Here is a 22,741-nt window from a genome sequence, read left to right on the forward strand (position 1 = left end):
TTTCCACTTTGGACCAGCGACGTAGGAACCCTCCAGCGTGAACTTGGCTAGGATGAAAGCTGCCGTCTGGGGCATAGACTCTGTAAGGTGCTTGGCGGTTGGGTTTTAGTCCTCCTTCACGCTGGCCTTGGGCGGGCGGCTCTGCCATTTCTCCGATGAGGATAAGCGAGAGCATGGAAAAGAGGGAATGATGTGTGACCTGAGTGGACAGTCTTAGAACTGCGAATCCAGGGGCGCCTGGGTGGCACAGCAGTTAAGCGTCTGCCTTCGGCTCAGGGCGTGATCCCGGCATTATGGGATCGAGCCCCACATCAGGCTCCTCCGCTATGAGCCTGCTTCTTCCTCTCCCACTCCCCCTGCTTGTGTTCCCTCTCTCACTGGCTGCCTCTATCTCTGTCAAATAAATAAAAAATCTTTACAAAAAAAAAAAAAAAGAACTGCGAATCCAGCCAGCCACCTCTCTTTCCATCCCCCCATTTCCCAGTATGGAGACCCCACAGCGAGCAGGGGGGACATGGACAGAAGGCAAGGGGCCATAGCATGGTGGAGAGCAACAGGTTCTTGGCATGCAGACACAGATTCAAGTCCCGGTTTTGCTTCTGAGGATTTCTGTGATGCCGAGCAAGTCAGGAGACCTGCTTAGCCTTTGTGTTCTCACTGGTGAGTTGGGGCATCTCAGCGCCTGCCGTCACCGGCCTCCCTGGGCTGTTCTGAGCATCATGAGAACAATGTGTGTAAAAGAGCTGCACCAAGCGTGCCGCTGTGAAAGGAGGACAGAGAGCAAGGAAAAGGAGAAATAGTCACATTGGCAGCAGGGTCTTTAGTGCTGGGCTGCTCGGAGCGCAAACGGGGAGCTATTGTTCCAGAGTTGGGATTCTCCCAACCTCTCTGCCTTGGGACACCTGTCACAGATTCCCGAGCTCTAGCTCTGCCACCAGGTTTGTCCGTGTTCGTAGGGAACAGGCGACACGCTGCCGTGCGGGGGCTGCCCCTCGGGGGCCTGGCTGCCCGCAGAGCATCTCAGGGCCAAGCGGGAGGGAGAGAGTGGGTGTCGGTACCGGGTGGACAGACCTGTCTTGGGCGGAGCTGCTTGGAGTGACACAATCCTGTCTAATTGCCACCCACCTTGGGAGGTAGGGCTGTGGCCAAATGCACTTAGACTCTCCCTCTAAATCTGCACCTCCTCCTGAGGCTGAACTTGGGACGGGGAGCGGGGTCTGGGGGTGGGGAATGACGTCTGGAGCGCTGTGCAGGCTGAGGCCCTGCCCGTCTCCCACACCACGTTTGGCTTCGTGTTGTTTGCACAGCTCCTCCCCAAGGAAGTGTGACTCTCACTCCCTCCCAGTGTCCCCTCCGAAGGGCAAGGTCAGCCCACGGCTCCCTTGGCATCATCCACCAAGGACCTAGTCTATGCCAGGCAGTGTCCTGGGACGGCTAGTTCTTAAAGCAGTCGTGTGAGGCATGTCTTATTACCCCCATTTTACAGATGAGGAAAGTAAGCCTCAGAACCTTTCAGCGGCTTGGCCTCGGTCACACACTGGGCAAAGTGCTGGAGCCGGGGTTCAAACTTCTGCTTCCTTGGCTCCCAAACCTTTGCCACCTTGCCTGTCACTGCCGATCAACAGAAGTCCCTCTGGGCTTTCTCTGTTCTCAAGAACCCCGCTTGACTTGCTGAATGTTACTCACTTTTTCCTAGTTCTTTTGGGCCGCTGTGACCAAACACCAGCCCAGTGGTTCTCCCCTAGGAAACATGTGGGAACTTGGGAAGGTTGGAAATGTGGGGGCCTTCACCAATCCTATGCCAGACTGCCGTCCACACCAGTTAAGTTAGAATCTCTGAGAACAGGAGCCAGGGAACAGTGGTCATAGAGCCCACAGGTGAAGCTTGTGTGTAGCCACGCTTACGGACCGCTGCGTGCACCTGCCAGCCTCTACCTGGTGGTGCTCCTGGTGCTTCTTTGAATAATGAAAGTCGAGATGATGGCACCTGCCTGGGAGCCCTCAGCCAGCCTTCTGGGTGGCCCACCTATCTCGGCTACAAACTGTTTCCAGATAGCTCTGCAATGACTTCTTATTTAATGGGTGTCTTTCTTCCTGTGAGCTTCCAAGCGGCATCCGAACTCCCAGCCTGGGCCTGGGAGACAGGCAAGAATCCAGACCAGACAGTTGTTTTGAAGGGGGAAGTGAGGTATGGTCAGGAGAGCTGTGTTCTGCAGGCTTGCCAAAAGATGGTCCGCTAACAAGCCCTGCACTCACTCCCTTTTTCAATGCCTGGGTTACGGCATTTAAATGTTGCAGGTGGGAAAGGACAAAGCACGGATCCACATGTGTACTATGCAAAGATATGCAAATTGATTTTTAAAATAAGAGACTGCATAATTTTAAAATCAACTCTTCCACCTTGATGGAGGCGTTCCTCCGTGTGGCGCAGGCAGCTGGGGGAGGGCTGCCTGACATCTGGCAGAGGCCTTGGTTGGATCTGTGCGATAGATTTATCAATTTCTACACTTGAACTCCGCGCTCTTGCCAGCGTGGCTGTGAAGACTCAGCACGGACACAAACGCTGGCACGATGCCAGGCACACCGTGTGCGCCCGACACACTGTGAATTCTTTCCCCTTCCTTCCCTGCCCCATTCCCAAGGTGCTCTGCAGTAGTAAACTTGCAAGCCAACCCCACGGTGAATGAAGGAACGCCCCCGAACAGCAGAAGCACCTGTCTAGGCTTCGAGCTCAGGCTGGGAAGAAAGCCATCTGGCTTCTCCCGGGGAACCAGCAACAGCCCATGGGGCTGAGACCTTCTCACTAGACCCCTGGGTCTGACACGAGAGGAGGCAGGTAGTCAGTTTTCTGACCAAGGTGTTCAGCTGAAAGGCCGCCAGGGCATGAATCATCCTGCCATCCTGGGTGAATTCTGGTGGCCAGTACAAGAACTTCAGACCTAGGCTGACCACTTTCTATTTGGGGACTTTTTCCTGGAGCTATGGAGGAACACGCCCATTTAGCCTACACGCAAGGGGTGTGTGTGCTTGTGTGTGTGTGTTGCGGGTGGGGTGAGGTCTTGTGTTCACCCAGCATGAGGTACAAAGTTTTCCCTCTCTGCTTCTCCCACGGACAGGCTAGCTCTGGTGCCCGGTGGGTTTCAAGATAAGAGGACAGCGTGAATCCTCAGGTGAGAGAAGGCATTAAAAATGCCCCTTGGACGGTAGTTCCCTCTATCTGCCTTTTCTTGGGCTTGACTGCATCTCATCCAAGCTGAGCCTGTTCCGGGAGAAGTTCCTAGCACGGTGCCGGCCTCTTTGCCAACGTCCCTGCTCAAGGGCCCGGGCCCTGTTTTTCCTCCTGCCCCAAAGTGTAAGATTTTGCTTCCTTTTTAACGCCAAAGAACCGTGGGTAACTTAGCACAGTGGTAAAGTCCAGTCTGCAGTAACGCGTTCACCTGCTGTTCCTGGACAAGGACCCTAAAACCAGCATCTGTCTCTTCGGGGGGGAGAGTTTCTGTTTCTCCTGCTGGGACTCGGCTGCCCTCAGGCGTTCCTACCTTTCACCTCTGCCAAAAAGGATTTAGAACGTCGATGCTGCCTCTCAAATCTCAAGAAATGCCACTTAGATTTCAAGAAGCAGAGCGCTCCCTCGGGTCTGGCGCTGATGTGGCCCCGCCCTCCACGCTCCGCCCCGGCCTTCGCCACGCCTCCCCGAGATTGCCACGCCCCCTACTCCGCTTCGTCCCTCCTCCCTGCGCTCTGCCACGCCCCTCGAGCTTCGCCCCGCCCCGCCCCGCCCCGGACAAAGGCAGGGCGCCGAGCTCTCCAACCTTTCTGTTGGGAATGCGGCCCCTGGGGAGGGTCGGCGCCTCCAGTCACCTACCTGCGTAGGCCAGGAGGTGGTTGGTGCCCGTCAGGAGGTCCCAGGAGCAGACGCGGAGCCCAGGTGTCTAGCTCAGTGGGAAGCACCAGGGTCTGGGAGCTTCCAGCATGTCCCCTTCTCCCGCTCCGCTGCAGCATCGCTTGGATGAACCCTCCTCTGGTTGGAGCGTGGACACCTTGACACTGGCGAAGACAGGGATTTCAGAAGTCAGCCTCTCTTCTTCAACCTCTGCCCAGCAAAATACAGTTTAACACAATAACTCGTAAGTTTGTTCAACACACGTTGTAGGTCCACTACAGATAATTGGATAAATCCAGAAAACCGTAAAGAACTGAAAATCACCTATACTCACCCTGTTAGGCAATTTTCCTAATTATTGGGAAAAAATGGTTTTCATGTTCCCAAAATGCAATTTTAAGTATACTCTTTTGTGGCATTCTGATAAGGAAGAAAATCTTCATTCTCCGATCCACTTTCTCCCTAAAAACCACTTCAAAAGGGAAGCAGAATCTGAACGCAGGTCAGTCCCCACAGTTCAGCTTTTTTTGAGACTATCCCAAACCACGGAATTTCAGGGCCAGCCATTATTTGTGAGCTTATGTGGTTAATCGTTCCGTTTTGTGGACTGTCGCTCAGAAGTGGCATGACTTGCTCTAGGGGATGTGGAATTAGCTGCAGACCTGGGACCCAGAAGAACTCAGGCTCTTCCCCAAAGCCAGGCTCTTCCCCAAACTCCAGGAGCACAGAATAGGACGGCCCTTTAGGGTTACAGATTTTATAATAAGCCAGGCAGAGAAGAGGAGAGGTTACATTACAAAGGGACAGTTTTGTTTGGAATTTTGGTACATTCTAATGTCTTTTTACAAACGGAAACAAAACGACACCTTGTAAAATTCTAAATAGATGCTGCCCCCTGCCCCCGACCGCCCCGTTGGAAGGAAACACCAGCAAGTCAATGCATGGAGAAGTAGAAAGCTCTGTTCTGGAGAGGCACCCAGCTCTTTGGGACACATGGAGGGATCCCTGAAGAAGTTGGCCCAGAGCCTCAGCTAGCCCATGGGCCTTCTCCTGCTGGCCTGTCCTCTGGGCAGCCACCTCTCCCTGTTGGTCTGTCAATAGCACCTCGCCAGGGATCTGTCCCCTGGGATGCCCCTCTCTCTGGCATCCATTCTAAGCCTGCCAAACGTCTCTTCCTGGGAGGATTGACTCCTCTGTTGTCACTTCCTGGGAGACCTCACTGGTCACATGGGAAACCTCCTTCCAGAGAGCAGCTTGGACTAAGTCTACTGTGAGCGTGGTGGTCGAGACGACGTGAAAACCTGACCAAAACCTCAGCCCAGCCTGGCTCTTTTTGGAATAGGCAATTCATCCTTTTTCTCTCTGACTGGGACAGATACTGATTTGAACAAAAGGAATACCTAGAGAGCATCTAATGCGATCTCACAGTGTCCCAAGCTCATTTTACAGATGGGGCAACAGATGGGACACCGACAAGCCCACCTGAGTTCGCCCTGCTTCTAACCAGGAGACCAGGCTAGCTGGTTTCCCACGAGGGCTTGGCCCCTTCCCTGTGGCAGGGCACTCTCCACAGGCGTCCGCCCACAGCTTGTACTTTCCTCCTTCTCGGGTGGGTGTCTGAGGTCTTGCAACACTGGGTTGGTGTCTGTGCACCGTCCTAAGTCTGCGGCAGCAAGTTTTCATTTTATGTTGTTCAGTTTTGTTTTCCAGCAGCCGTTTTTGTCATGCTTAATAGCTGTCATTGGGTATTGGTTCTTCTGCAAGATTTTTCGTATGAAGAATGTCAGCTAAATAATCTTTGTCAGCTTCCATGCCCCGTGCTGGGTTTGGACAGGCGTAGAGGTGGACCAATCTGTTTAAAAACAGACACTCCTGCCACCTGACTGGCAGCATGGCTTTTTTCTTTTTTTTTTAATTCCTTCATTTGATGTTTGTGAAAGTATTTAAGTAATGCCTGTACACACCTGGCCTAGCAGGTGCACACGTGGGATAATGCGTGAGATGTACACAGGTGACGCTGATCATCCTCTCCTCAAGCCCGTCCTCCTTAATCACCGTCAGCTGTGTTCTTCTCCTGGGCAGCTGAGCTGCCCAGGATTGTTTTCGCGTCTGTAACTCAAGGACCATACCCCCCTTTTATGAAGGAGAGAGGGCAGCGTAAGTAGCAGGTGCTCTGTAAACAGTGGTAGGAATGTGGGGGCAACGTATGCGTTAGGACTGCGGTAGGTTGGATTTTGCCATGGATGGAGGGGTTCTTCAGCGTTCCCACTCTGTTTCTCTGGGCTCCTCCATCCTGCAGACTTGGGCACAGCCCAGAGCCCAGCCGGGTGGGCAGGGGTGAGACTGCGTGATGAGCCAGGCCCAAAGGCACAGTGGGTGCACACCTCGGCCTCCTCGAGCCTCGGCTAGTGTGGGGCTGAGTTCCAGGGCTTCTGATTCTGGGGCAGGGCTTGTCTGAGGTTCAAATGAGGTTAGAGAAGGAAGGAGCGACTCCTTGAAGCCCCACCTGTCTCTCTCTCTCTCTCTCTCTCTTTCTCTCCCCCTTCCTCCCTCTCTGGAGGAAACCTCAAACAGCTCCTCCTGCTTCTCTCCTGCACACATACTTCTTCCTGCCTTCTCTACCTTGATACAAAGGTCTCTCCCCAGCCGGGTGGCATCTTGCCTGGGGTGCTAAGAATAGACAAGGGTTGATCTGCCAGCCCATGAATCAGAAGGCCGTCCCAGTTCTGCCCTTGTGCCGGGATCCTGGCAAATGCTTGTGGGACTGACTTGGTAAATATCCTTTGTGAGCAGAATAAGACTTTGTGTGTCCTGGAAACTCCTGCTCTCCCTCCCTGAGGGTAACACCCTCCTGGAAGGATGATGGGGATGCCTTGGCCTAGAGACCTTAGGAAAACAGAGCTCTGGGCTTCCAAACTAGCCCCGGGGAGCCGGGGAGGGAGGGTTTGCCGGTTTGGCCAAGGAGCTGCCGAGGTGCTCCGGGCAAAGAAGTGGGAACAGAGAGGACTTGAGAGATCTGCCTAAAAGGCAACACAGTATGCTCAGGTCCGTCCTTTTCGAGGCTCTAAAGCAGAAATGAGTGAAAGAAGAAAAGTGGAAGAATTACAGTTTCCCTCTTTAAAAAGTTCTAAAAGCCTGTTTAGCACTTCAAGGTTGTTTTTGTGACTTGCTTGGATAAACTTATTTAGAAATCGTTTAAGAATGCCTCTGGGCAGCTCGCTTAAAGTCTTTTTAAATCAAGGTCGGTCCTCCATCCGTGAATGGATTAAAATAAAACCAGGTTCCGGGGTGATTCTCAAGGCACTTTCTCGACATATACCCCGACATATACCTGGCACTCGGACCTCGTCTGTGGCTTACAAAGCATTTTCACAGCCGGGCCTTCCTCACGTGGTGGTGATAATAACCTTGGGAGCTGGGCAGGGCCCGTCTTGTCGCCATCCCCATTCTACAGATGAGGAAGCCAAGGTCTGGGAAGGGTGAGCGGCCTGCTCAAGGTCACGCGGGGCCAGGGGCCGGGGCCAGAGCACGGGGTGGCTGTGATTCTGCTGTCCCCGGCGCCTTAGACATCAGGTTGCGTCGCAGGTGAGCGTGAACGAGAGGCCTGTGTACACAAGGCATCAGGGCGGCAGGCAGATGTTCATTTTAATAAATGGAAACTATGACTCAAAACTAGAGCCAGCCTGACCCTCCGAGCAGGCAAATTAGTCATTGAGGGGGAAGGCTTGGTCTTTGGATTGGAGCGCATGTGGGAGCGGGGGGCCCGTGTCACTGGTCGCTCCCCGCTGCTAGCTGGTCGTGCTTACACTCCACTGAGCACACTCTATAGCGTATTTGCCATTCTGCAAAACTGTGGGCAGAATTATAAAGAAGTCTCTGCAGGCTGAGTTGGGGAAGTAGTCCGGCGGAGATGTACCGGAGGGATGAGCCGAGAGCCGGAGGTCAGCCCTCCAGAAAGCTTTCCGAAGGCTTGGACGTTGGGTAGCAGCAACCTGCATTTGCACGCGCGTTCGGGTTTCCAGCAAAGCCCCGACTTTAGGCCTTATTCCTCCGTACGAGTCTCACAACAACTGAGGATGTGAGCAGATCGGTTAACAATATCAGCGGCTCATAGAGAGGAAGTGGAAACCCAGAAGCAGGAAGGTTGAGTAATTTCCACAGCTAGTAAATGGCTGGGCTGGGACTACAGCCTGGGTCTTCTGACCCTTCCTTCCTCCTCCCCTGAGCTCCCAGGGGCTCCCAGCCTCTCCGTTGGCTCAGGGTAAGGGAAGCAGCACTGAGCATTTTTCCAAGGGCCGAGATGTCTCTGGAAAGAAGTGGAGCTGTGTCTCGGTCCTGCTCTGTGCTTAAGGGTTTTGGGGTAATAGCACTAGTCTTAGGCACGCGGCTCTGGGAGCGTTTGTGCAAGCGTTTCCAAGTGTGGCGGCTGCTTGCACGCTGCTAGTGGAAAATTGTCAGAGTTCCATTTTCCTGTTTCAAGCGAGCATTTCCCCCCCGGGGTTAGAATAACCACTTCCTCCTCAGCACCCAGTGGAACGTGGTAAACACCACTTACAACAGAGTATTCCCTTCTGAGCACCTCACTGGGTTCCTTTTTTTTTCTCTTGTCTTTAAGCGTGCACACACACACACACACACACACACGGGGTTCTGAAGGACCCGGCTCCTTTCCCTTCGGTGTAGAGTGTTCAGGGTACCCCGCGGTGCCCTGTTTTGCACTTTTCACCGAGGTGCTTTGTCGTCCTGCTTCATTTTGGGGGGAACTGGGTTGGGCTCAATTGAGTCGGACTACCGAGTTGTTCAGGGTAGGGGGACCACGGGCTGGGCCAGAGGCAAGTGGATGAACAGCTGAGTTGCCGACGCGGTCGGCCCCCAGGAGTGACCGCGGCGGATTTTCTGGAAGTGGCAAGGGGAGCAGAGCGGGACTTGGTGGTCAGGTAATGAGGAGAAGGAAGCAAACAGGGATTCTAAAGAAACTGAAAGCAAGGGGGAGGGCAGTAAAAAAGTTGAAAGAGAGACTGTTAATTTTGGTTATTTTTAAAAATATAAAAACCTATTTGTAAGGGCTGGTTTGGGTGACAGGAACTTCTGAATCCGCGCCCCCCCCCCCCCCGCCCTTGTTGCTTAGAGTCTTCGAAAGCATGGAAAACTTCCTGTGGCCTGGAACTGACGGCCCCTGGCTTTGGGGGGTGGCTGCTGAGCTGGGGGGGGGGCAGTGGAGCTTGAGGCATACGTGGGGATCCCACCTCCCACTCTGTGCTCCCTCGTTTCTGCCCATTTACCTAGAGACTGTGGCCCCAGGACATTAGCCCGGCATTCAGCCAGGGAGGTTGGCTGGGTTTTCCTTTCCTGAAGCCTCTCACGTTCTGTTCTCCACCTGCCGCCGTGACTGAGCCAGAAGGGGAAGTAAAGCCCCTCTTTGTGTCTGTGCCTCACCTGTACGCATCATTAAACAGAACAATAGAAGAGCAGGTCTCTGAGCCCACCTGGCAGAGCTCTGTGGGCAGACGGAGCCAGAGCTCCCTGCAACTCTGGCCGAGTCAGAAATCGAACTCGCACACAGGCTTGTCGTGCTTCCTACTTTGTGCAGGTACAGATAATGGAGCTGAAAGGACAAGAGACTCGAAATATATGCCACGTCTCACGTACACGAAGGGCCTTACGTGTCGCCCTGTGTCTGTGTCTGGCGGCTCCGGAAGGCCTCGCAGAGACTCGCCCCTGTGCAGAGGATTCGGGAAAATCCCTTGATCGGGAAGAGCTGAGGCTCTTTGAAACGCTTGCTGCCCCCAGATGGCCCATATGTCTGTCTGTCTGTCGTCTGCCTCCTTCCACAGAGGACCATCAGGGACTTCGCTGGGTCCACTGTATGTCGGTCCAGCAGTGAGGGAGGCCAGCGATCCCTTAGCGGAGGCATTTACTGAGCTCTTTCTGGGCCCCGGGTTTGCAGTGAGAGCACAAGAATGAGCCCCCCGCCCCCGCCCCGCCGGCACTGCCCTGGAGAAGCTCACAGTTTTGTCTTCTCAGTGGGAGGGTTCTGTACGTTCTGTTCACCACCACCCCCCCGCCCGGATCCTGCAGGTGCTATCTGAATGGCTGGTGGGCTGTCACTGGAAGATTCTAGCTGTTTGTTATCCAGTGGCCCTCCGCTGAGGTGCCCAGGCTCCTAGAATTCTGCGGGGTTCCATTCTAGGCAGACTGTCCAGTCCTGATCTCATGGAACCCACACAAAGAAGAAGAGAGCCCTGCTTCTCCCTCAGACGGAGGGACATTTTGGAGGGGGCGCAACTAATTCACGTTACCTGGGTTTGTTTTGTTTTGTTTTGTTTTTGGTGATCTGTACATTTTGTAAATTGTATAAAACAAACTAACCATATTATAAACGTTTTGGACACGAAGACAATGTACAGTGTATATCATCGTAACCCTAACATCGTACCTAAACATAACGATTCTGTCGATTCTCAACTATATTCCGTCTTAATTCGCAAAGGATTTGAGGGTGCTTACCAACTTACGTGCAGTATGGTGCCATATAATGAAGTAAAAAATCAGAGCAAGAGGCCAACTAGTTTTGTCAAATTCAGTAGAAACATGGTATGCAGAAATGCATACTAACGTAGCTGTTCTTATAAATTGGTGTGTTTCCTCCCAGCCCTTTAAAGTATGTACGTGTCAGGGTGCCTGGCCAGCTCAGTCAGTGGAGCGTGCGACTCTTGGTCTCAGGGTTGCGAGTTCGAGCCCCATGTTGGGTGTTGAGAGGACTTAAAAATAAAATCTTTAAAAAAATTAACCATGTACGCGTTTTATAGCCTCTCCTGCTTTCTCCCCCCCACCCACCCACCCCCCGAACATTATACAAAATTTCCCATGTGTCTTTCTAACACTTAGGATTTAATGATCAGTCCCAAGGATGTGCCCCTGATTTACTTGATCGTTCCTCTATTGTTGGGTGTCAGGCTATTTTCAATGCTATTGTGAAATGAACAATGGCATCATTAACATCTTGGTGCTTGTAACTTTTTCCACAGTTCCTTAAGTAGATTTCCAGGGGGGAAATAGCTAATGAAACGTTCAGACATTTTGATGGCCTTTGACACATATCCCTGGGCTTCTTCCCCCGAGGGTCTCAGGTGCGATCCTGTGTGTCCTCCTCCCCTGGGTGCTTGTGTTGCTATTTTTCTGGTTTCTTGCTAATTTCACAGGGAAAGAGCACATTGTTTTTACTATGTGTATGTTGCCAAGTTTATCTCTTGGCATCTGAGGGGTTTTTTTCATTCATTTGCTTGAGTTCCGTATGTACAAAATATGTCAACCCTTCTACAGTGATATATTTTGTAAAATACTTTCTCCGGTTTACTTGACTTTTACTTTGGTTTGGGGATTTCTTTGCCTTTGATCCTTAGAAGTTTTACATTTTAGTTAGTCCAAGAAAGCTCTGGTACTGTCCTCCCTCGGTTCTGCCCATTTACCTACAGACTGTGGCCCCAGGACATTGGCCCAGCATTCGGCTCGGGACATTAGCTGGGTTTTCCTTTCCTGAAGCCTCACTTTCTCTTCTCCACCTGACTCCTTGTCACGACGCTGAACCAGTGGTATTATCCAGCATATCTGGCACTTGGCATGGATGATTTTTCTAACACTCATCTCTCCTGGATGACAAAATTATTTTCAGCAATAATCAAGAAATAAAACAAATAATGAAAATGGCCAGAAAAGAAGCAGACAGTGAAATTGTCTACTGTTGAATTTTGTGTATATGATTGCGCTGGTTAAAAAAAAACAAAAACAAAAACAAAAACCAACTGTGTGTGGGGGGGAGGGTAGTAATGGATATAATGCTTGTTATTTTCTTAAATTGAATTTTACTGTAATTCCAGTATAGTTAACATACAGTGTTATATTATTTTCAGCCGTATGATATAGTGAATCTACACTTCCTACGTCACCCGGTGTAATACTTGTTAAATATATTAATGCACATTTAGGAGAAAGGGAAGAATCACGCTTCTATAGGGGTCTGTGGCTGTAGTAAATAACAACGTTATAGTTTCTATTTTGAGTCCAGGGTTGGGGCTGGCGGTTCTGGCGCATCTCCTCTTCTGCCTTTCCAACCAGGCTGAGCCTTGGGGTAGGGGGACTCCCAGCTATTTAGTTACCAGGCATTGGTTGGTTGATTCCTGAGCCTGAGAAAGGAGCGCACCAGGGCCGAGGGATTCAGGGTGGACGAGCTGTTTGCTGCCCTGAAGGCAGGTTCACTTCACTGGAGGGGACACTGAGGTACTGCCCAGTCATGTGAATACACTCTGAGCCGGGCAGCACACGGATGTACGCGGTCTGGGGCACAGGTGCCATGGAGGGGACATGGTCCCTTTGCTCCTGCACTGGGCTAAGGGACATGAGGTCTGAGGAAAGTACAAGGAAGAGGTGGTGCCTGAGTGGGGTTTTGAAGGATGAAGACGAGTTCTCTGGGCAGCTTAGGTGAGGCGTCTCTGGCAGAGCAAACAGCACAGAAGGCTCAGAAGCGTCAAGCAGCGTGATGTGTCTCAGCAAACAGGCTGGTTTCTCTTCAGCATGGGGGGTGCCTGGGCGGGGGCGGGCGAGAGCCCTCGGAGATCATCTGAAGGAGTCAGACTCCTTTATCCTGAAGGCTTTCAGGAAGCCAGCAAAGGGTTGGGTTTTTTTTGTTTTGTTTATAAGATTTTTTTTTAATTGATTTATTCATGAGAGACAGAGAGCAAGAGATGGAGCCAGGGAGCCCAGTATGGGACTCAGTCACACGACCCTGGGATCATGACCTGAGCTGTAGGCAGATGCTTCACCGGATTGTGCCACCCAGGCACCCCGCCAGCAAAGGTTTAAAGCAGGGAGGGGCCTGGAGTTGGCATGCTGAGATTTACATTCTAGAAAGCTCTCGAGGCTGAAGTGTAGAGGGGCTTCCCGGAAGCACAGGTCACCAGCCACCGTGGCTCTGTCTGCCGGGCTGTGCGTACTCCAAGGCCTGGGACCCTCCGGGTTACCCCCGGCACTGAGGGGAGTTTTACAGCCCAGATGTAATGTTGGGCTTCCTCCCGGCCCACCTCGATGCCATCGTGTCTCCTCTCCCAGGCCAGGCGGCGGCTGACAGTCCCAAGTGGCAGGTGCCGCGGTTCTAAATTCTGCTGTAACCAGTGAGGGGCAGAGGCCAGTCAGGGCCCGCGCTGCTCAGCTGTGACTCAGTGTTGTTCCACTTCTCTGGCGAGCAGACAATGGGGTCCCGGCCGTGACGGCATGCTTGGGTGGCTCAGAAGTCCCAGGTTCTATTTCAGCTCCCTTCTGTGCCCACCGAGCCGTGTTGTGGGCTTCCGCTGCCCCGCTCGCCTCTCCCCAGCTACTCGTCTAACCACAGAGACCAGCTTTCCTTGAGCATTTCCTTTCTCCTTTAGCCCTGAATGGCCAGTGTCCTACCTTGCATACGGTACGGTCAGGTGTTCAGCGTATCCCCTTGTTTTCCTGCATCGTCCTCCCTGTGGTCTGAGATGTGGGCAGTGTTGCCCATTTTCCTTTTCATGTGCAGACGGAGAAACAGAAGCTCAGCGAAATAGGTGACAAGTCTGTCCACACTCACTTGGACCAGCAAATAGACTCTTAGACCAGTAGAGGTCCTGAGGCCATCCTTGGCTCCTCTCCTTCCTCTTCGTCTTTAAATCCAGGGGGTCGACTCACAGGCTGTCAGGCGCTGGGCAGGTGATAATGTGAGACCAGGGCCTGGTGACGGGGGACAGGAAGACCCATCTCAAGGTGTCCTCTGAGCTCTAGCCCGTGAATGGACGCCACCCAGGAGGGTGGGCCACGTACCTCAAAGACACTTGGAGATCTGGGCTTTTGTGTGAAATGTCCTCATTTGTATGTGTCGGCAACTGATTTAGAAAAAAAAAAAATTGTAGCCAAAAAAAATAAGTCGACTGACTGCTGGCTGGAATCTCTGGCCCACATCACTGGTCACTTGTCGCTAAGTGGCTCTACTCTGGGTCTGACGGAGGGTTGAGGGGGAACTTGACCAGACTTCCCCGTGTGGGGGAAGGAGAGGACCCAGCTTGGGGGGGGAAGGAGAAAGAGTCTGCGAAGCTGCCGTCCATTCACATCCATTCACGTCCTGCTGAGAGCTATATACATAGCCCAGCTGCCCGCATTCCCAGAGCACATACTTTCCATCCTCCTCCTGGGTCACCCTGAATTCTAGGGTTCTCTGGTGCTTTCATTGCCTTGCTTCCTTTTCCCAAAATTGAAATGACGACTGCTTGAAAATATTTTCTTCAGTTGGGTTTTTCCTTAGTGACTTCACTCAGAGACAGATGTGCCCTAATAATAGCCTTGAAAGTTAAGGGGAATAAGTCAGCCAGCTGGTTCTGTTCCCTAGAAGCGATGTCACGGTTCCTAAATGTGGGCCATCCCCAGAGGCCTCGGAGGGGCCGAGCCTGCCAGAGGGCTGTGGCTGCGGTGAGACTCCATAGTCCCTCTCTATGGGACAGAGTCCTTCCTGGCGGCTCGCGATCACCCAGGAGGACAGATGTCCCGCCTCATGGCGGCCACTCTGACTTCCTGCAGGACGCGCGTGATGCCCGGCAGGTGGCAGGTGCGGGTCACGCGGGGGCTGCTCTCTGCACTGGCTCAGCTCCCGCCTCTTGCCTGTGGCCAGAGTGTAGGGAGACCCTACCCCATCTGCCTGGAGCAGCCCCATCCTCCGAGTGCCTCTCTAACTCCTGGGGTTCGGGGTCAAAGTCGTCGGCGGGAGGGACTTCCCGCGGAGGCTGGTCCTCAGCCTCTGGCGTTCGGGAATGCATGTTTCAGATAATCCACTCACGTCTCTGAAACCGTGTTTTATTGCCTATGAGTCAGTAGGAAGGAGGTGAGAGGAGTCTGAGAGAACCGGGAGCTTGCTGTAGGCCACGCAGGCGACCGACGGGGGACAGTGGTGTGGCTCAGGCTGCGAGGCACGCCGGGTGGCCTTGTGCTCTGTTTGTTGGCCCGCTGCTCTGTGAGGCTGTGGGAGAAGGCAGGAGCCCCCACAGCCTTGGGAAAACCCATCCTGTCTGCTGTCGGGTATCTCCGTGTAAACTAAATGCGAACTCACGTAGCTTAAAGCAACAAGTGAAGCCGACAGTTGGGGGTGTCCCTGCCTGGGGAGGGTGGGAGCCCCCCCCCACTGCTGTTGGCGGTGCAGGCTGCCAGGGGAGGGAGTGGATACAGGACCCCCCAAGTCTGTCCTCCGATTGGGCCTCAAGCCTCTCTGGCACCGGGAGGCCCGTGGACGGCCCGCCTCTCCGCAGGCTCGGGCGGCCGGGGAAAGTGCTAAGTAAGCACTCGGGGCCCCATTGACGGAGACGCACGGGGAAGGGCGATGAGTCAGTCTGTTTATGAAAATCACACGTACCGGCACAGACGTCAAGATGACCCGGGGGACAGCCGCGTTCTGAGAGCTGACGAGTCTGGCTCATACTTGGGGGTTCACTGCTGTGTCTTTCTGGCAGCCCGTTTCCTGTGCCTGCAGCGGCCTACGCGTGAACAGATGCATGGCTGCTCCACCGAGACTGACTCTGTCCTGACGGGCTGCGGCGGGAGAGGGAGGCTGGGTGACTCAGGGCAGAATCCGGGCCACCGTGCACCATCCTCTGCGGGGCACGGCTGCGGGCGCTGCTTTGGAAACGAGTTCGGGGTTTCTGACCATCTCTGCCAGCCTGCATTTCCATTTGCTCCCCACCGCTTAGCACAGGCAAGTCAGTGGGGTCTGTCAGAAATACGAATTGCACCAACGCATCTTGCTTGGAAATACTTGCTAAATATAACTCAGTATTTGATACTGCATGTAAGTTCTCGTGTAGCATTCACGCTCTTCCTGAAAAGTTTCCGTGTTAGAAATTCCTTACATGGGAGTTCCCAAAACTCTGGCTTCCGCGTTAGCCCGGACTAAGCCCCTTAGCAAATCTCTTATACAAGCACTTTCTGGGTTCTCAGAAGCTATTTAGAAGGCAGTATTGTGTCCGTGAACATTCTTGGCCCAGAGAGGTCACTTTTAAAGATTTTATGTATTTATTTGAGAGAGAGAGAGAGAGAACACAAGCAGGGGTAGCAGCAGAGGGAGAGGGAGAAGCAGACTCCCCGCTGAGCAGGGAGCCTGACTCGGGACTCGATCCCAGGACCCTGAGATCATGACCTGAGCCGAAGGCAGACGCTTAACTGTCTGAGCCTCAACACTTTGCAGAAAACCCCCCTGCATTTTCCTGACGGTCTAAATGTCATGCTCCCGTGTGGGACAAAGACGTGTGGTCCAGCCCTGCTGTCTGGTAGAGCCTCCGGGAAGGAGTGGAGTGACTTCTTTCAGAACCTAGGTTCCCTGGGAGAGGGCCGGGGGCGGGGTTGGGGGGGGGATCCGCTGGGGGCACAGGCTGGTGGCTCACGGGCCAGGCCGTCTCTCACCTGCTGTCTCCAGCACCAGGCTTCATAAAAAGCAGCTCCCAGGCCTTCTGGACTTTCTGGAGGTAAGGCAAACCCCAGGCTCCTCCAGGGTTCATTGCGAGGCAGGGAATGGGACCGTTGTGGGGACCCACTTCCTGCCGGCTGTGGCCTTCACCCTCTGCACATCCCTCGGGGTGGCGGGGGAGAGGGATCCAAAGGCCAGCGCTGGGGGACAGAGGAGGAGGTGACCAGGCTGTGCGGCTCACATCTGCTGAGCCAACCAGAGCCCCTGCCATTGTTTCATCCCCCAAAGAGATACCCCCTCTGGGACTCAGAGACCAGACATGACCCATGGGAGGTATGCCGTCCTGTCCTCACATTACTGGATGCTTGTGTCCGCTAGCCAGGGCTGCACGTGGAGAATTTCATCCTGAAAACAGTCCTGCAGGACAGGTGCTGTACCCATTCTACAGATGCGTGGGGAGCGGGAGCTCAGAGAGGATGCTGACTCGCCTAAGCCCGCCAGCCAGGAATAACAGCATTTCAACCTGGGTTCATCTAGCTGGAAGGTCACAGGCCACCAATAACGGGGCAGCCCAGCAGACTGATTGAGGGCTTGGACCCTGGAGCCAAACTGCTTGGGTTCAGATCCTGCCTTTGGCACTTAGAGCTGTGGGACCTGGGACAAACGGTGTAACCTTCCATGCCTCTGTGTCCCCACCTGTAACCCAGGAGTAGGTTGAGGCACTGGTGTCCTCCATACGTAATGCTTACAGAGCCCCGTGTCTGGCCCTCGTACTCAATATGCATTAGCTGCTTATTATGTTATTGGCACAGTGCACCTGCCGTCAGCCCCACCACACTGCCTGCCTGGCCTTACACTTCGTCTCAGGAAGCTGGGAAGGAGGGGTTGAGGGCCTCCAGCCCCCCCAGGCCAGGGAAGAACTGGGAGCAGGTGCATGGGGTGGGGCTGCCCCCCCAGGAATTGCCCCCCCAGGGGGCACTGGGGGAGGGTGCTGTGTAGCCCCGCCCTTCCTTGCTGACCAATGAGGACCTTCAGTAAATTTCCACCCTCTGTAACTGGGCTTTGTTTCTTTGCATTTTGCCAAAGTGAAAATAAGGTCTCTGGGGAAGGGTGGGTGAGGCGAAGGGAGGGAAGGGCCCTGGTGTGTGTTGCAGGGGTGCCCCTCCCAGCTGGGCAGAGCCCCGGGTGCCATTTCCCAGAGGAAAAGCTGAGCTCTTCTGTCCTGTGAGCTTTGTCCACAGGGAGGTCAGCTTCTGGACACCGCCCTCCCCCACCCCAGGGCCCTTCCCGGCCCGGCCTCTCCCAGTTTCCTCCTATTGTTGATTCCCAGCCCCGTGGTCCTGCAGCCTGGAGGCCCCCTGGCTCCCGGTGTGAGGGGTACACTAGGCCTCTGTGCGTGCGGAGCATTTCCCTCCGTCCCTCCCTCCCTCCCTCCCTCCCTCTCTTTCTGTCTCCCTCTGTGTGTCCTTCTCCCTCCCTCCCCCACTTTCCCCCACCCCTCTGTGTTTCCTCTAGCCCTCCATTATTTTTAGTTCTTAAGAGGATGAAGCCCAGGAGGGAGGAGGAAGGAGGAGCCAAGTTAGTGACCTTCCAGACCAGAGATGGAGCATTTGTGGGCCCCGCCTGGTAGGGAGTGTTAGGAACATTTCCATTTTGAGTGAAGGGCACCTCCATCCCTGGCTCACCAAGCAAAGGCCGAGTTGGCAAGACTGCTGGTCCCTTGGGTGCCAGCTGCTGTGAAGCTAGGAACTGGGGAGGAGGCTGGGTCTGGATATGCCCTCCTAGAAGAGCTTTCTTGTCTGGGTTGACTGACCTGAGTGAAGGGGGGGGGTCCTCCAAACCCTCACGTATGCGTGTGCAAAGACCCCTGGGGCCCGGGCCAGCCAGGCTGCCAACTGCCCAGGAGCCACAGCTGATGTAGAGAACCCCAGACAGATGAAGTAGGAAGTTCCCGCAAGGATGCCCCTCCTGCTCCCTCGAGATGTTTCTGGAAAAATCCAGGCCCCAGCAGGGGAGTCTAAGGAAGCATGAGGCGGCTCAGGTGTATTTCGTCTCGTAGGAGGTGGGATGTGGCAGGGCCCGAGCCCTTGCTATGTGCTGGGCCTGCGAAGTGTCCCCCATTAGTCAGACGGCTGGGGGTCTGTAACCCACTGTGTGTGCAGCTTGGGGGGCATACGGCAGCGCTAGGACCAGCGCCTAGTCCCAAGCTCACCCTCTGCTGGCAGACACAGCATGCTACACAGAATCAGGGGGCACTCGCACCCTCTCCTGGGGTTCCAGAACGGGCGTGGGGCTGGAGTGCTCTAAGCAGCTCCGTGGAGAAGTAGGGCCCGCTCACAGATTCCTGTGGGATCGGCTGCAGGGATAGGTGGGACGAAGGGCAGAGCGTCTGGCCCTGCGTGTGCAGAGACCTGGAATGGGGCAGGTGTGGGGCAAGGAGGGGGCCGGCTGCCGGATGGGAGAGGATGGGACAGGCCCTGAGAGCAGGAGTGTGGGCAACCCCCTGGCAGAGATCTGGGTGATGGCAGAGGGAATCACCCTGACGAAGGACCCCTGTGTGCCAGTCTGGGTCTAGAAAGTGGGCCTCTCGTTGCTGTGGGGAGGAGGCAGCTCACCAGGGGAGCAGAGCTCTGCAGCCATTCAGGGTTCTCCTGGCTTTGGCCAGAATGTGCTGGAAGGCATTGACTGGCCGGGGTGGCCCCCCTCCCACAGGGTCAGCGGGGCTGCGCTCGCATCAGGAGCGCCCACTGTAAAGCAGGAGCTGTCAGTCCTGACCAGGTCCTCCACCCCAGAGCTGGAGCTCAGCAGCCCTCAGCCCGAGAACCCCAGGCTGCAGTGGCCGAGGCGGCGGGCCTCGGGGGCTGGAGAGGGCTGCCCATCCTTGCTCTCCGGCCCCGGCACTGCCGCCGATCCAGAGTGGGGTACTTCAGCCACCCCACCCCGCATTGGTGGCTTCTCCAAAGGACAGGTGGGAAAAGTTCTGCCCAGCCATAACCTCCGTGGAAGGTTCCCCCCGCACCCCCCCCCCCCAGCCTGGGGAACATCACATGAGGAGAAGGGAATAAAAGAAAACATTCCTCAGGTCTTTCTGCAAAAGTGTTTCTGCATTTGGTCTTTAGGGGAATTTTCTTGTTTGTTAAAGGGGGAGAGACGGTTGGTCTTAAAGCCCAGACTCTTATTTTTAGCCGGAGCTACCTGCCCTGCCAAGTCCTTGGGTTTAGTTTTTCCGATCCTTGGGGTCTTGGCTTTGAAAGGCCTTCCCTCACCACCACCCCCTCCACCCCCAGGCGCACAGCTCACCGCTGGTGGGGGCAGCTTTCACTTGGGGCCCCAGCCAGGTTTCGAACGAGCCAGGGGCCCCTACCTGCCCGGGCATGCCCAGCTGCCGGCTCGGGAGGCTCTGCCAGGGCGGATACAATAAACAAAGTTGGCCGGCCTCGGCCCCGGAGAAGCGCCGGCTTTTCCCCAGCTAAGGAGGGAAGGATCACCAGGGAAACCCTAACTGCTGTTTCAGAGAAACCAAAAGAAGAAGGAAGAAAAAAAGCATTCTTCCAAACATGGACACCTCAGTGACTTTCGCTCAGACTTTGGCAAGAGCAGAGCAAAGGCACTGAGGCAGAGTGGGCCCTCCCTGGGCAGGGGTCTCTTGCCCCCCTCTCAGGGCATTGTGAAGCGTGCCTTCCCTGTGTGTGTCAGGGAGACGGGGCTGGGAATGCACGCAGAACGAGGCAGAGCAGGCCTTCACGGAGGCCTCCCCCATCCAAAAGGTCGCTCTTGGGACAAAGCCCTTGCTTTCGATCTGAGGCTGTGTTTTAACTGGGGGAGAAGCTGAGAGCCCCAGAACAGGCAGAGAGGACGCGGGCCTGGTTAGCCTGTTGGCTGAAACAAAACAAAAATCCAACGAATTAAAAGGCGGGAACCAGGAAGCTGTGTGACCTTGGGCAAGTGACTTAACCTCTCTGAACACAGGTCCTCATGTGCAGACAGACATAGCTGTGTCGGTGTGATGAGGGAGGACGACATGAGAGATTAGTAATATGCCTGGCACTACCTCAGACGTGTAACATGCCTCTTTCCCCCACTGCCCCCACAAGCCGGGTTAGGACCACTCACTTCCCACGCAGGCACGCACACGTGTGCTGCAAAGCCACGTCTCCGGGCGGTGTTGTTTTGGAGAGTCACGGGGTCCAGAGAAGAGTCCCCTTTTCTGACGTCTTAGAGATTTCTCCTCATCTCTTTAAACAAAAACAAATGGCGACTTTATAATTATCTAAAAAGAAAAGTTAGCCAACTGGTCAGAGCATTACAGTAAAAAGGGAAGTGCTGGAGGAAAAAGCAGAAAACTGGGGGAACCAGTTGGGTGGGAAAAGGTTAAAAAAAGTCTGTAAAACCCCTTTTTATTATAAAATGAAATGTGCTCACCAATCCCACTCTTTACCCCCCAAGTGCTGTTCTTCAGGGCGCCTGGCAGGCCTCCGCATGTGTGAAATGGGCTGATTCGGGAGACTCTTCTCCTCCGGGCAACTTCCCTGATTCTCTGCCCCAGAACCTGGCGTCAGCACCTGGGCCTGGCCGGCTCTGGCTGTCCCGGAGCTCAGGGGCCTCAGGAGCTGCCCCGCGGGCCCCCAGCTGCCGGGAGCACCCAAAGGGCAGCTTCACGAGCGATGAATCACACACTTAGCTCCTCTTCTTGCCCCCTGGCGATGATTTGACCCTCTGGAAGCGCCTGGCTGGATTCCTGCCCATCTGCTGTGCCTTGGAGGGGAAAACTATTTCAATTACCAAAAAAAAAATACAATAACAACAACAACAACAAAAACAAAAACAAAACCAGAAGTAAAAGCAAAATGAACACCCGAGGTTCTCTTGTCCCGTAACGTCGTACAGCGCACCTGCACGTCTCTGTTCTTACCTCCTCGGTTCTCCCCGCGGCCCCGTGGGGCGGGTAGGGCACCTGTCACGTTCTCGAGCCCACTTTACAGATGAGAACACTGACAGGGGCAGAGGGCAGAGGTTCAGAGGGTTGCCCGGAAACCTCAGCTGGCCTCGGGGGGCTCTGACCACGTCCCGAGGGGCACACCCAGCCTCTTGAGTGCCTGTTGAATTTGGTCTCCCTCCTCCTGAACCGTGTGAGGCTTGGCTCAGCCTGCAGTCCGGGCTGACCAGGGCGGCCTCTCAGGGACCCCCTTGCAAGGGAACGCCTGGTGGGGCCAGGGGCCTGGCTCTCAGGAGGTTCACACTCGGCCAGATAAGAGCTGGCGTGCAGGCGTGCCAGGGAGAGCCCTCTGGAAACATCCAGGGCAAGGGGGGTCTGAGCTGCGTTGGGTTAGCTGAGTCCTCTGCAGCCGTTCTTGGAAGAATCCCGAGGGCAGAGACGGACACATCTGCAGGTGTCTGAGGTGGGTGGGGAGAGGTGTGTGGTTTTGTTGGCTGCAAAGGGGAGGCGGTGGCTGGAAAGAAGGCAGGAGGCAGGCCCCAGAGGGCCCCGGCCTGGGCAGCTCCTGTGGGGGAGGCTGGGCACTGGGCTCAGAACCCCCTGCAGGGTCCAGTACCCTCTCATTGCACGAGAATGAGGCCACCAGGGAGGGCAGAGCAAGGCCAGACCAAAGAACAGGCAGGAGGGGAACGAGCGGAGTGCTGACCGGTGACCGTCCGTGCCCCTCCTGCCAGGCCTTTCCGGGGGGCTGCTGTGAGCCCCCCAAGAAGAGTCTAGGCACCTGCGGTGGAGTCCTCCCCTCCCCGCCAGCACTGAAGAGCAGCCTGTGGTCATGGGCAGAGGACCAGCAGGTCGGGACCCAGAGGTCACCCTGCTCCCGCTGACCGGCCAGGCAGTTGTCCCCTGCAGGAGGTGGGGCCAGCCCCCCCGGTGGGATAGCTGTGCGGCCACAGAGCACCCTCGAAGGGGCCCCATGCTTGCTTCACACTCTGCCATCCCTGTGTTGACAGTCTTATGAAGTCTGGGACAAGGAATCCCATATGTCCATATGTCATATCGCTGGTCCTGTGTGGGTGGGCTAGCTCCTCCCCACCCCAGCCCGGCTCTGGGTCCCTGCCTCCTCCCCCTCCTCCTCCTCTTCTCCCCGCTCCATCCTTCCTGCCTGTTTTATGGAAGACGAAGGCCAGACTCCGAGGTGATCCCGGTCAGCCCTCCCATCTGCCAGAGGCACTGTTTCCTTGCAGTGTGAGTGGGACATCTGGGGGAGCAGCCAGAGGATGGCATTGTCCCAGGAGCCACGAGCCTCATGGGGAGGCTCGGAAACTGGTTTAGAAAAACACGCAGCATCTGATGCTAGCCAGGCTGCCGCCCCTGGGCTCGGCCTGGGCCCTGCGGCCCTGCTGGCCAGGGGACCGTTTCTGCCCTGGGTGCTCGGGGGCTTTGGGCAGCTCCGAGACCAGGGCCG

The 22,741-nt window shown here is 55.1% G+C and overlaps 1 protein-coding gene and 1 long non-coding RNA gene across 3 annotated transcripts in view; both read left to right on the top strand.

Moving 5' to 3' along the window:
- Positions 1 to 22,741, top strand: part of ITPKB (inositol-trisphosphate 3-kinase B) — an 87,729-nt gene that overhangs the window by 47,657 nt on the left and 17,331 nt on the right. The window lies entirely within an intron of this gene.
- LOC130544218 (uncharacterized) lies at positions 437 to 21,170 on the top strand. The gene is made up of 2 exons (XR_008960335.1): positions 437 to 3,170; positions 4,000 to 21,170. It is a non-coding gene; the product is annotated as an uncharacterized LOC130544218 (long non-coding RNA).

The sequence above is a fragment of the Ursus arctos genome, unplaced genomic scaffold (assembly GCF_023065955.2).
Source record: "Ursus arctos isolate Adak ecotype North America unplaced genomic scaffold, UrsArc2.0 scaffold_2, whole genome shotgun sequence".
Taxonomy (NCBI): Eukaryota; Metazoa; Chordata; class Mammalia; order Carnivora; family Ursidae; genus Ursus; species Ursus arctos.